The sequence below is a fragment of the Micromys minutus genome (genome assembly GCF_963924665.1).
Source record: "Micromys minutus genome assembly, chromosome: 2".
NCBI classification, from domain to species: Eukaryota; Metazoa; Chordata; class Mammalia; order Rodentia; family Muridae; genus Micromys; species Micromys minutus.
The window spans coordinates 24,277,884-24,290,854 of NC_137971.1; the positions used below are offsets into that span (position 1 = coordinate 24,277,884).

At 47.9% G+C, this 12,971-nt stretch overlaps 1 protein-coding gene across 1 annotated transcript in view; it reads right to left on the reverse strand.

Annotated features, from left to right (window-relative positions):
* PCGF5 (polycomb group ring finger 5) overlaps positions 1 to 11,280 on the reverse strand; it is a 107,992-nt gene extending 96,712 nt beyond the window's left edge. Inside the window, exon 1 of the mRNA XM_080911964.1 lies at positions 11,165 to 11,280. The gene's annotated coding sequence lies outside the window, so the exon portion shown is untranslated. The remainder of the gene's footprint in view (positions 1 to 11,164) is intronic.
* Between the last annotated feature and the right edge of the window lie 1,691 nt (positions 11,281 to 12,971).

Consider the following 12,971-nt stretch of genomic DNA (forward strand, 5'->3'; position numbering starts at 1 on the left):
ATAACATGGCATTCCTTAATAGTTGTGAGGAGTCGAGGGTGTGGCTTCTGGCCACTACGGTGGGTCTGGTCTACCAACAAGCTGTGAGAGGCTGGGTGAGGTGTTGTGGGCCTGGGGTGCGATTTCTGAGGGTATACTGGAACACTAGCCCTGATCCTGTCTATATCTCCATGCTTCCTGTCACCCAGTGAAGAGCTTCACTACAGATCTGCTTCCCCTCCCCCCACCCGCCATGTTGCCCTGCCTTGATCCAGGCCCAGAGCCGCATGGCTGACGAAACGTGTGAAAACCTCCGAAAGGACGAGCCAAATGAAACTTCTCTTTCTCTAAGTTTATCCTCAGGGATCTTATCACAGGGACACAAAACTAACAGGGCATCTCGGGAAGGGCTGGCAGGAAATGCACGTGATAGGACTAACAAGTCTCACGTGAAGTATTACTAACCCGACTCCATAGGCACAGGAATTGCCCCCAAAGATGGGTCTTTCTTCATCTTTCAACACTTCTAGTTTTCATGACTTGTAGGTTATCCGAGTAACCAACAGCTTCCCAGTCATCTTACTAGTTTTTAAGATGTGGGAAAGGTCTTTTTAAAATCTCACGAATGCTCTCCTTCCCCCTCCCCTCCCCTCTCCCTCTCCCTCCCCCTCTAAGTCAAGTAGAGTAGCTCACACCAGTAGCTCCACCTCTCAGGACTAGAGGAAGAGGAAGGCAAATCTAACAAGGCTGTTGGGGCTACAGGCTCAGCAGGTAAGTTGCCTGAAGCAAGTTAAGAATTCTTTTCTATACAGCAAAAAAGACTTTTAGTCTGTTGACCCATCTGTTTACTTTTACAATATGACTTGTGGCACAAGATCATTGTCCCTTTATTTTTCTTGTATTGAAGATAGATTTTCCATACAATATATTCTGATGACGGTTCTCCTCCCTTCACATACCCTTCAGTCTGAAGCCACAACCTTTCGGTCGGTCCTTAGAAAACTGAGAGGCACCTCAAGAATAATTATAAAATAAAATAAGACACAGCAAAAGCAAACAATCAAAAAGCACAAGAACAATGTACAGACACAGAGACGCACACGTTTGCACAAACAGGAATCCCGTAAAAACACAAAACTAGAAGCTGTAATATATATGCAAAGGATCTGTAAGATTTTTTTAATGCCCTAGCTAACGGAATGGTGGGACATGCCTTTACTCCCAGGGCAAGGAGGTAGACAGAGGCAGGGGAATGCCTGATTTGAGTTTAGAGTGAGTTCCAGGATAGCCAGAACTACACAGAAAGGCCCTGTCTTGAAAAAAAAACAACAATAATTAATTAATTTAAAAAAATTAAAAAGTATGCCTTGACAGATCATTTGTGGCCTAGATTATTAACGGTAATATGTGGATTTTTGTGCAATAACCCTGAAAGGCACTTGCCTTGACAGTGTTAAGTATTTTCCAAGTAGCTGTCAATTCTGAAATCTTTGTTTGTCTGCTTCTAGAGATAGGAAAGGGCAGAGGATGAGAAACTTTCAAACAGAATCAAGGGGGGTGGGGGGCTTCCTCACACCCAGAGGATCAGAGCCCTTTCAGGCTCACCTAACAAACAACAAACTGACAATACTCAGCCTGAAGATTTCAGTATTTAAAGATACAGTCCAAGCACTTGTCCCAAACACTAAATTCACAGCTACCTGGATAAACCAAGCCCAAGACTACCAAGAGAATAAAACACCAGTATTACAGCTTTGATCTGATTCTAATCAAGAGCGGTCTATTCTGACCTGTCAAAACTTAATACCTTCCTTCTGCCTTTGGCCCTTCCTTATGGCTCCCCTAAAGAACAAGCAGAGCACTAAGAGGAGAGAAGGCCCTCCATGTGGGAGAAATTAAATGAGTCCAGTTCTTGAGCCGGGTGGTAATTACATGGCTGCTCGCTTTTCACAGTTTGTTAATGTGTACATTTACACTTCAAATGTTTCCGTTCCTGTATTACACTTTACACAAAAAAAAAAAAAAAAAAATGAAGAAGAAGAAGTCTTGAGAAGTCAAAAGACGAATACATAAGGCAGAAATTTCACTTGTCAGGAAATATTCTGCTCCAGACTCACAGAACCAGCCTGGCACGGGTAAAGAAGGGACGCTGCTATGCCGGACATAAAAGTCTAAACCAGCATTCTGCCAAATTTCAACAGTTGTCTGCGTCGTCATGTTCCAAGTATCTGCTTGAAAAGGATGATGGCAGACTCGGTTGACAAGCATTTCCTATGTAAGCCTGATACCTTGACATTTGCATAACAATATTTTTACAAAGAGTTTTGACATCAAATCCACAGACGGCATAGCAAATGTTCCTTTCTTCTAAGCAAGGGGTGAGGAAACTGGAAGGCTTAATAACCAGTTAGTAGGACTAGGAAGAGCGGGGCTCTGGGCTGAAGCCCCACGTGAGCAGCAGCAAAGATTTCAAATAGTTAAAAGAATCGGGAGAGAGGATGCTAGTTGGGGTGGGTGGTGCCAGGAACACACATGCACACGTGCGTGCACCAGCAAGCAAGGGGCTTCTTAAACCTTTTATGGAGAACTTTCCACATTTCTGAAGTTCTGACTTCAAACAGAGGATTTCGAAGATGGTCCGGAGATTTTCAAGTTTCCGGAGATTCCCCGAGAAGAGAGATCCGCTAAGTATGGCTGTGGGAGAGATAACCAAGGACCCAGACTCTACTTCACCATTCCATTCACATCGACACGGCAATACTGCATCAGGGGTCAAACTCGGATGCAAGGAACGCATGAACAGTCAATAACCATAGAACAAGAAAATATACCCCCCCCCCCACACACACACAGAGGTTTCAAAATAAGCGGTACCAATGTACTCCGGGTACATTGCATTTCTATTCATGGAAGCAGAACGATTTATTTGGTGTGTGACGGTCATGGGGTCCCAGTTCCCAGATAGTAGGATTTGGGTGGAGGATGGGATTATTTTATCAAAGATATTAAACATGGCATTCGGCACATCTTTCTACCTAGGCAGGAAAGACACTTAGGTGAACATTTTTACTGTGAAGCCTCAAGGCTTCCCACCCACGATCCAGAGTAGGCGCGCACAAAGTCATCCTCAGCTTGGCACCAAGCTGTCCTTACCAACCTGCCCTTCATTCGTAGAGATTTGTGCTTTGCTTCTTTATCCATTTGTGTGCGCTAAGCAGCTGCTGACACCCTCGATCTGACTAAGAGCCAAGAGACTCTTCCACGGCACTATTGGAGCTGAGTGCTGAGGGAGCTAAGATTCAGTCAGCGGATGCTTTAGCTTCGCCAGCCAGGCTACCTGAGAGTCAGAAACCCCAGGTTTTTAATCAGTTCCAGTCTGGCCCTGCATGTCTGGGATCCTCGGCAACACTCCCATTTGTCCCAAGTGTTTAAAAGACCTTAGAACTCGCTCATCTTTTAAATGCCATAATAAAAAGCTTCCTTGCCTTTTATCTTTCTAATCCTGCGGACTAAACGCTAAGAACAGCTCTACTACATATCGTCCACTCTTGCTGAGATATTTACTTGGATAGATACTGATTTTGGTACTCTGGCCTCACACTTCTCAAAGACCACTGGCTTTCTACTTCCTCTGGCCTAGGTACCATCCCAAACCTGAAGCTCAGCTTTCCTTCTGAACTTGAGAGTTCCTCATGCGCTCTAGGCCATCTGCACCCCACTGGTCTTTGTGCTGGACTGAGTTGCCCACATGGGGGTGGGTGGTTTCAGAGACACCCGAGCCATGTCTACTTCCATGGTTCTGAGCACTGCCGGGGGAAGTCGTGGATCTGGGAGTGACGCGTCCTTCCGAAGCATAGAGACAAACTTCCCTAGGTCTCACTGCCTTCAGATCACTAGTGGATGCAGGCCTCAGCGTCACACCTCACTCTCCAAATTTCAACTAGTCGACAAAAAATGACCAAGCCACTTCACGTCGACAAAGTACTGTAAAATTCAGAATCCATCTTTGCCTTTCGCTACTCTTTGATATTTAGAGTGTACAGTTTGAGACAGCATAGTGGTGAGCATCTGTCACCACAGGACTTTCCCCATGCCGTCAGACCCTCTATGTTCTTCCCGTCCATCCTTCCTGTGCATTTCTGCACACACCTGCTATGTGCAGGTGACCAGCTATCAGTCTGTCTCTGTAGTGGTTCCTTTGGCACACCAACATTTAATCAAAGACGTGCAGTTCAGCTTTCTTCCCTTAGTAACACGTGGGTACGGAAGTCCTGCCCCAGCTTTTTGTGGGAGGGCCTTTAGGACACCTTCAAGTTTCACTCATCAGCCATGTCTTGCTTTTTTTTTTTTTTTTTTTTTTTTTTTTTAAATAGACAGAGTCTCTCAGTGGCCTGGGGCTTACCCAAACATGCTAGTCTAGTGACCTCACGGAGCCAGGGACTCACCTGTTTCTGCCATCTCAGAGCTCGGACTATAAGAATATGTGGATTGCCTGGGTTTCTGTTTGTTCTTCCTTTTATAAAATGTGGTTCTGAGGGTTCGATTCAGACTCTCCAGCTTGTGAGGCTCTTTAATAACTCAACGGTCTCCCTAGCGCTGTCCATGTCTTCTCATCAAGAAATAATATCCCACTGCCTAGGTATCTTCTTCATTTATTCTGGAGAATACAGGCTATCTTTACTGCTTCTGTGTTAGTAATTACGGACAAAGCTGTCATAAGTACCCCTGTATAGAAATTTTGGAATGGATGTAAATTTCCAGCTTCCTTGGGTAGATTCCATGGAGCCCAACTGGTAGACCCGCTTGATAAGGGTATTTGGTTTTACAACATTTTCCAAGATGGCTGTACCATCCAGCGCTCCCTCCAGCAAAGGAATGGGGTTTCCTGTTGATCCACATCCTTGCCAGCACTTGGTGTTTTCTGTGTAATGGATGCTGGCCATTCCAAACAGCGCCAAGTGGTATTTGTTATTCTGATCTGCATCCTGCTGATGCCTCTGATGTCGATCGTATATTCCTTTGATCACCTTGCTATTTTCCTAGTTTCTTAGGTGCTTGTAAGGGATTTAGCCCATTTTTAACCTAAGAGTTTTTGTTGAGTTACAGGAGTTCTCTGGATATTTGAAATACCTATCAGATACGTCTTTTGAAAATATTTTCTCCTTGCCGGCATCTCATTTTTTATTCTTTTGATACTGTCTTTTTGCGAGGTTCATTTAAAATAAAATTTAATAGACATGACTTCTGATACCTTCCTTCTGTGAATTATGCCTGCTGTCCTGCTTCTAAGATTATGTTCAAACTTAAAGTTATCTGCTCATTTTCTGGTGCTATTTTCTAAGGGTTTTATAGATTAAATGCATGTGTACGGATCATCCCGAGTTCTGTTTTGTTAGTTTTCACAGAAAGCCCAAGTTATCCTGACACCACTTGCTGAAAAGGCAAAACCCCATCGGATTCCCCTTGCTCCTTGTCAAAGATCAATTATCAAATCTGTGGGACCTCAGAAGCCCGCAGCTCAGATCTGCTCCACCGACTGACTTGCTTGTCTGATCTCTTGCCAGGCTCACACTTTATTATTACATCTTTCTAGAAGACTTACAAACAACACAACTTTGTTCTTTAATATCGTGCTTGCTTTCCTATGTAAACTGCCAAATTAAATTATCAATATCTATACAATAACTAATGGAATTTCAATTTGGGACCCCATTGAGTTTATCAATCAAGTTCAGAAGTCCTGACAATCTATCCATGAATATGGGATTTCCACTTAATTTTTCCTTGATTTCTTTCAGTTTTGTACCTTCATCACACAGATCTTACATATACTTCGTTAGACTGAGAACTCAATGGTTCTTTTCGTGTTCTAATGGAAACAGTGGTGCATGTGTGTTGGTCAATGTGTTAAAGTCATCCAGCGAAGGGGAACTTGAGGTGAGAAAACTCTTCCAACAGCATGGCCTGTCAATTGACTTTGGAGAACCTAACCAACAGTAGGAGGTACCATCCTTGGGCAGGTGGTCCTGGGTTACATAAGATAGTCAAGCAGACTATGGAGAACAAGCCAGCAACCAGTACTCCTCTGTGGCCTCTGCTTCATTCAATTCCTGCCCCCAGGTTCCTGCCCAGCATCCCTTCCGTGATGGAGAATGAACCAGAAGTGTAAATAAAAAAAAAAAATTTAACTTAAAAAAAATTCAAGATGGGTCCTGGAGATATAGCTCAGTCAGGGAACGTGCCTAAGTTTGATCCCTAAGACCCGTATGGTAGAAGAGACTCACAAACCATGGCACACAAGTATCTCTCCCCCAACACACACACAAATAAATAAAAACAGAATTTAAAATGAATAAAAGAGCAGGCATTATTTATCCAAATATTATCCCATAATTGGTTTGGCATAACAGGTAGTCAAGTCACCTGTTTCTGCTCCTGCCGCTTCAGTATGAGGAATGCCCGGTGCATTAATGGCCTTCCTATTGCCTGCTTCACGGGAAGCCACTCCACCCACCAACACGCAGACACCATTCTGAAGACATTTGCTTGTTTGGGACAGTGTTATGGAGTGAAGCCAGGGCCTTGGACATTGTGAGGAAACACAGTCCTGCTGAGCCAATCCCAAACCCACAGTTCTGTTTTCGGGACTTTTCATCCACTGTCTCTCTAAGACTCTCAAGCACACCCTCCTTTCTATGATCTCCTCCATTCACCCGGCCCATCCTGGTGGACTGGAGATGCTTTGTTAGCAGCTCTTCCTGTGTGTTTTAACACCTGCTCCTCCTACCTCAGGTTATTATTCTGCTATCTTCTCATTTACCTCACCCAATCACACAGGAAGTGCTGTTGCACCCCCTTCCACGGCAGCTCACCCCCACCCCAACCCTGACTCAGGTTTGCAATGCTGTCCCTTCTGCCCCTACTGGGGTTACCATTGCTCCTCATGTAGGCGACCCTTAAAATGCAAGTTTGATGACATCATCCCATACTTAATGTATCTTTGATGTCCAGGACAAACCCAACAGGCTCCTTAGCTCAACGTAGGAGATGCTCTATAATATGACCCTAATATGTCCATGTATTGCCCCTCCCGTTAAACGCTCTTCTAGCTCTTCAGCCTTCAACTCAACCACGTTTCTTCCAGTTCCCGATACAGCTGTGGACTCTTTCCTTCAAGTTCCAATACAGGATTCCATCCTCCTCAAGTTTCCGCCAATTCCACTCCTGTGTGATCTTGCTCAAAATCCCTCGATTCTCTCCCTAATGTTCTGGCTAATCGTAGGTTTGTTTTCCTTTTCTAAAACTGCCATGACTCTCCAATGGCTCTACGTTATCCGTCATACCCTCTCTAAGCAACTTGTAGGCTCTCATGGCCTCTGATTATCCCATATACATCTCATATGCCTTTCTTAGTAAACTAAGAGAGAATGTTCAGGTTAATCTCATAGTGTATAGAATAAAAATGCAGTTAATTCATCAATGTTTATTAAAACAAATTCTTGGGAGGCCTAGAAACTAAGCTTTTTTTTTTTTTTTTTTTTTTTGCAGTTTATAGTTAGGATATAGGAATCACTTTAGTTAAAAATGTAGAACAGCACAAATGTAACCGATTCCTAAAATCAAAGAGTTGGGCCGTACCTCAGGGGTCATGGGGGTCATTTAACCCCTCCGGGTCAGCCCCACAGATGCAAACGTGTGGAGTGTGTGTGCAGCACTTAGTGTTTACTTTATTCCTCGTTTGTTTGTTTGCTTTGGAGACCAGGTTTCATCCAGCAAAGGCTGGCCCTGAACTCATTATGTAGCCCAGGATGACCTTGAGGATGGTCCTCTTGGCTCAGCTTCCCAAGTACTGGGATTACAGGTGTATGCACAGCCACACCCAGCCTCCAGATATAACTCAAGAGCCTTGTCTAAACCAGGTTCTCCAGCATTAGGCCAGACTCACACAATCCTTCAGTGTACACCACACACACACACACACACACACACACACACACAGACACACACACACACACACACACACACACACACACACACACACACAAGATGAGAGAATTTCTCCCAAAGTCAAGTAAGTACCTCACTCTAGAGAGGGTTTCCTGCTAGACACAGAACTGAAGTTCAGGCTTTTTTTTTCCCATTACATGGCCAAATGTCTGTCTTCTGCAGTGTCTCCAAATACCACTATGGCAACTGAGAGGGAATGCGCATGAAAAGTTCCGTGCCACTTTCATTAAAACTTAAGAGTCATTGAAACAATACGGCAGCACTACCACCACAAAATGGCAAAGCCCTGTTCTTATTTGCTAGAAAAAAAACCCTTTCCTAGTTTTTACTTCTTAAATAGGTTCTTAACTGAAAAGCTATTTGTTCAACCAGATTCAGCAAGTTTTCGTTGAATCCCTCGGATGGGAGACATGGGAGGGTCCAAATCCAAGTGAGGCATGATCCCCCCCACCCCCCTAAAGTGTCCACAAGCAGAAGGCAGACAATCTGTGGGAGGGGCAATTCCTCCCCACCTGTTGGCGCTTGGACTTACTCGGGGGCTTCTAACAACATAAACTTCAGATTCTTGGTTCTAATCCCAGTTCTGAATTTTGAGCAAATCCCTTTACTGCCCAAGACTTTTCAGAGAGGACCCTGAAAGAATGTAGCCTGCAACTTGGAGATCTCTTGCAGTTAGCTCTAAAATGCTGCGTCCCAGGTCCTGTCACCTCCAGAAATGACCAGTTACTAGGACGAAGCAGGAGGGCCCCTCCTGTTTAGCAGTGGACCAGGGAAACACGGAGGGCTGACAGTACTGTTAGACTGTCAGCTGAGGCCGAGTGACATGTGAGACTGAGGCTGAGGAATACGCCCCGGAGCTTGTTCTTTCTAATATACTTTCTCTAGGTAGTCTTCTGAGTATCACGTACTACATCCACATCATCCTCCCATACTTGGCTGCCTTGTAGCTTTAATCCGTGTAATATTCAATCGAGGCCTTTAAAGGATAATTTTAAGCAACACCTTTTAGCTACTAGTCTGTTACCAACATTAACAGCACGTTAGAGTTAGGGCCTTTGACGGAGAAAGCTTCGGGTTTGTTTAAATTAATACCACACCATATTACTCTTTCACCACTGATGAGGCTGACTGGTTGGTAGGTAGAAGGAAAGAGGAATGGAGCACCAGTGTTTCCAATGCACACAAGCATACAGGCCAGTGAGGACTTAATTCTGCTGATTTCACGTCAGCATTTTCCCCTTTAAACTAGTACCGATATTTTTCTTTCCTCACTTCTTCACACGAAGCATCTTACAACAGGATGTTCAAAGGTCTGCCATCCCCTGCCCTTAACAACACAAAGGGGAACTCCATCGATCTCGAGAAAATCACAACAGTAAAAAGAAAATCAGAACTGTACCCTACTGATAACTTGCCCACCAAAGGCAATGGTGGTCCTGCCAAGAGTGAGAGGAAGAATGCATTCGTTCAGCATATTCGTCAGCAAACAGGGGGTGCCCCGAATCTATATGAGGCGTCTCTTAACTCGAATGTATATATGAATAAGCAAGTGGTCTCCCACTTTCTCCTCTGTGAAACTTACGTTCTTGTAGGAGAAAAGCGGACTTACATAATGCCTCTACAAAATATTATCAGCAATTAGGAGCTATTAAGAAAATAGGAGGGCTATGGAGTAGCTTGGGGGAGCAGATAAAAAAACTAAGAAACTATGGCGCTCAAGAGTATTAGTGAGGCCCTGACACTGGAGGTGAGCCCCAGAGGATGAGAAAACTTTGCTTTGTAGTCCTTCAAAAACAAGGGCAGCAGGAAACATTCTGTATTCGTGAATAAAAAACGAGATGGCCTTTTTAAACTTAAAAAAAAAAAAGCTAATCTTTATATCATTTACTTAAGGGACCAGTTGTTTAAGATTGACTCACTTTTAAGGATTCTGCTAATTACTTGGCAACTGCTTAAGTAGACGCAATTACTAGAATTCCAACCAAGCTGCAGACCTCCCTTACTTGACACTGTTCAAATTCTGAATGGGACTGGACCGGGCCCTGCAGCGAATCAGCGCCTCCTCTGCCACATTAACCCAGCCAGGTGGAATCATGTTACCCTTCCAGAAAACGCGGAGCAAGGCCGGGGAAGATCGGGGAGCCCTACACCCCCGAAAGTTACTGTGGCAGGTTGAAATTTTAAAAACCTCGCCACCCTCTCCCACGAGCTCCCCCCGCCCCTCCGGGCGTCATCCCTCGCAGAAGGGCGGCCCACAGCGAGTACGCGCGCGCGTGTGGAGCCCGCGTGAATCATCGGAGCGCGGTCCACCGGGGCGATGATTCATTCACCGCTCCGGAGCTCAAAGCCACACGTTCCCGGCGTACTATGACGGCCGCACACGCAGCTTCCTTAATATTAAACAAATGTTTCAAAGTACAGACGCCTGCAGCGAGAGATGCAGGGAGCCGGGCGAGGTGGCGGGGAGCGAGTGTCCCGGGGCAGGCAGGGGCGCGGAGGGCAGGGCTGGCTCCGACCCGACCCCCGAGGCGTGCGGTGGCGCACAGGTGGGTCCCCGCCGCCCTCGCCGCCGCGCTCCCGATCGCCCCTCTGCTCTCCGTGGCATCTTATATAATAGCCCCAGCCGATCCAAACGGAAGCGGGGAGCGCGCTGCCCGGGCCGCCCGGCAGAGGTGCTCACTCCCGGAGCCCGAGGGGCTCCCCACGCAGCTTCCAGGAGAGGGGAGAAAGGCCCCGAGCGCCCGCTCCGCGCGTCCCCTCGCGAAGGCACTCGATCGTGGCCGGTCCCCTTCAGGAAGCCGCGAGCGTCACCAACTGCGTCAGCTTCTTCAAACACCATGCCCTGTCTCTCTCCAGCCCGGGAGCCGCCGCCGCCGCCGCCGTGGGGCCGGGGCCGCCGACCGCCCTGGCAAGCGCGCCTCCGGGGAGGAGAAAGTTCCCGGGGACCCTCTCCGTCGCCCGTCCGGCCCAGCTGCGCTGCCAGCACCCGTGTCCCGGCTTGGGCAACTTGGGACCCCCGGCTGCGCGCGACCCCTGCTGCCCGCCGAGCTCTCCCGGCGGCGCCCGCGGGGATCTGGTCCCAGGCCCAGCGGAAGATCGGCCGAGCTTTAAAAAAAAAAAAAAAACCAAAACTTCCCCAAACCGGGAAGCCTCCCGGGTCCCCAAGCATCTCTCTTACCTAGCTCTCAGGAGGCCACGTTCCGGGCGGGCCGCACGGGGCGCGTGGTGCACGAGCGCGCGCGCGTGGGGCGGTAGGTGAGCAGCCCGCGCGGGCGGGGCGGAGCAGGACCCGGTGGCGAGGCGCGAGCCGCGCGGGCGGGAGGTCCGGGTGGCCCCGCGGCGGGAGGGCGGGGGCAAGGGCGACGGCAGAGGAGCCCGCGGCGACCGTGACGGTGGCGGCGGAGGCGACAGAGATGGGCGCGGGGCGAGCGCGCCAAGGGGGCGGAGGAGTTGCCAGAGGGTTTGTTTACGCATTGCTGCCCGGCTCGGGGCACAGCCCGCACTCCCTGATTGGACACAAACTGGGGCACAGCCTCTCGCCGCCGCCCGCCAGGCCTTCTGGAGCAGCCACCGCCGCCGCTGCGTAGCTCCCGGAGCGCCTGCCGGGCACAGCCCACCGCGGTCCCTGGGCTTGGAGGGGAATGTAGGGGTGGCGGGCAGGGTGGGCGTGGAGCGAAGCAGGCTCCTGGAGCTTGAAGCAGCCCACCTGTAGTAGTGCGACCTTGGCAAAAAGAAACTTGAAACTTCTCCGGCTTGGTGACTGCCTATGCTCCAGGGGCTGATTAGATAGATACCCCACTTCATCCCCTCCACCCCAACTCCCATCAGGAAGCTTGCCTTGAGCAGATAGAATATTAATTTGTCTTTGGTCGAGGCTTCTTGTTGAAGGTGATCGTAGGCGCTCACAGTACTCTTTCTCCCGCTTCCCTGCTTTTAATCTCCTAGCTCCCTTGTGACATTCAAAAGTTGTCCCTCCCAGAAGTGCAGAAGTGACCTCTTCCCCCAGATGCTGAGCATCCTCTGAGACTTCCCATGGTCTCATCTTCCTTCACAGCTGGACTTCCACATCTTCAGTCCTACCGCCCAACTGTCACCTCAGAGCCTGAGGCTAAATGCCAATGCCTCAATGCTTTGGCAGATTTGCATTGCCTGGATCCTGTTCTGTTCTCTGCCAGAGAGCACTGGGCTTCCCCTCTACCTGTTCCTGTGCTCCTAGTTTCAGCTTCCTCCTTCCTCCTACTATAGTAGGTGAGTTTTCTGGTCTCCCCGGCGACTGACATTGGTCTGACTTAGGGATCAGTGTCTGTCCTGGGCACACCTCCCCTCTCATTCTGTACGACGTTTCTTGAGGAAAGTAGCCAGATTTCACCAAGGCTCCAGCAGCCTGGGAGAAACGAAACTGAAAACAATCTTGTGTTGTCTCAGTGTCTGTCATTCTACTGGGCCCAGGGAACTTTGAACTGACAGCACAGACCCCCATCTTGTCGGAAGCAGAAGCTTTTGACACCCCAGTGTTTCCTCCATATTTCCTGTCTCTGCACTCGCTTCCCACATCTAACTGTGCACCTTCTGTACTCAGGAGGGTAATCGGCTCTAGGTGGAATGGGACTGAGTTCTTCTGCAAAGTGAATAAAAGTCATGAAGCAATAGGCACAAATTCAGTCGTTTTACAGATGGTTAGGGATACTAAGAGTCCTCCAGCCCTGATAGCATAGATAGATTCATCTATGCTGATCAAATACTTCTGGTCTGTGGTGAGATGGACCCTGGTCCTTTGTGACTGCTGGGATGGCTGGATTTCTCTCTTGATTTGCTGTATATAGACCCACTGAGAAAACATCTGATGAGGAGCATCAGATGAATGGTCTCTGCCTCAGTTAATTCAAACAAGCTACAAACACACCGAAGGAATTGCAGTTGCAACCATTGGGAGGGTAAGGCCACCCTGAGATTAGCTGCCAATAGAAGCAACTCCCCCCAAAGGG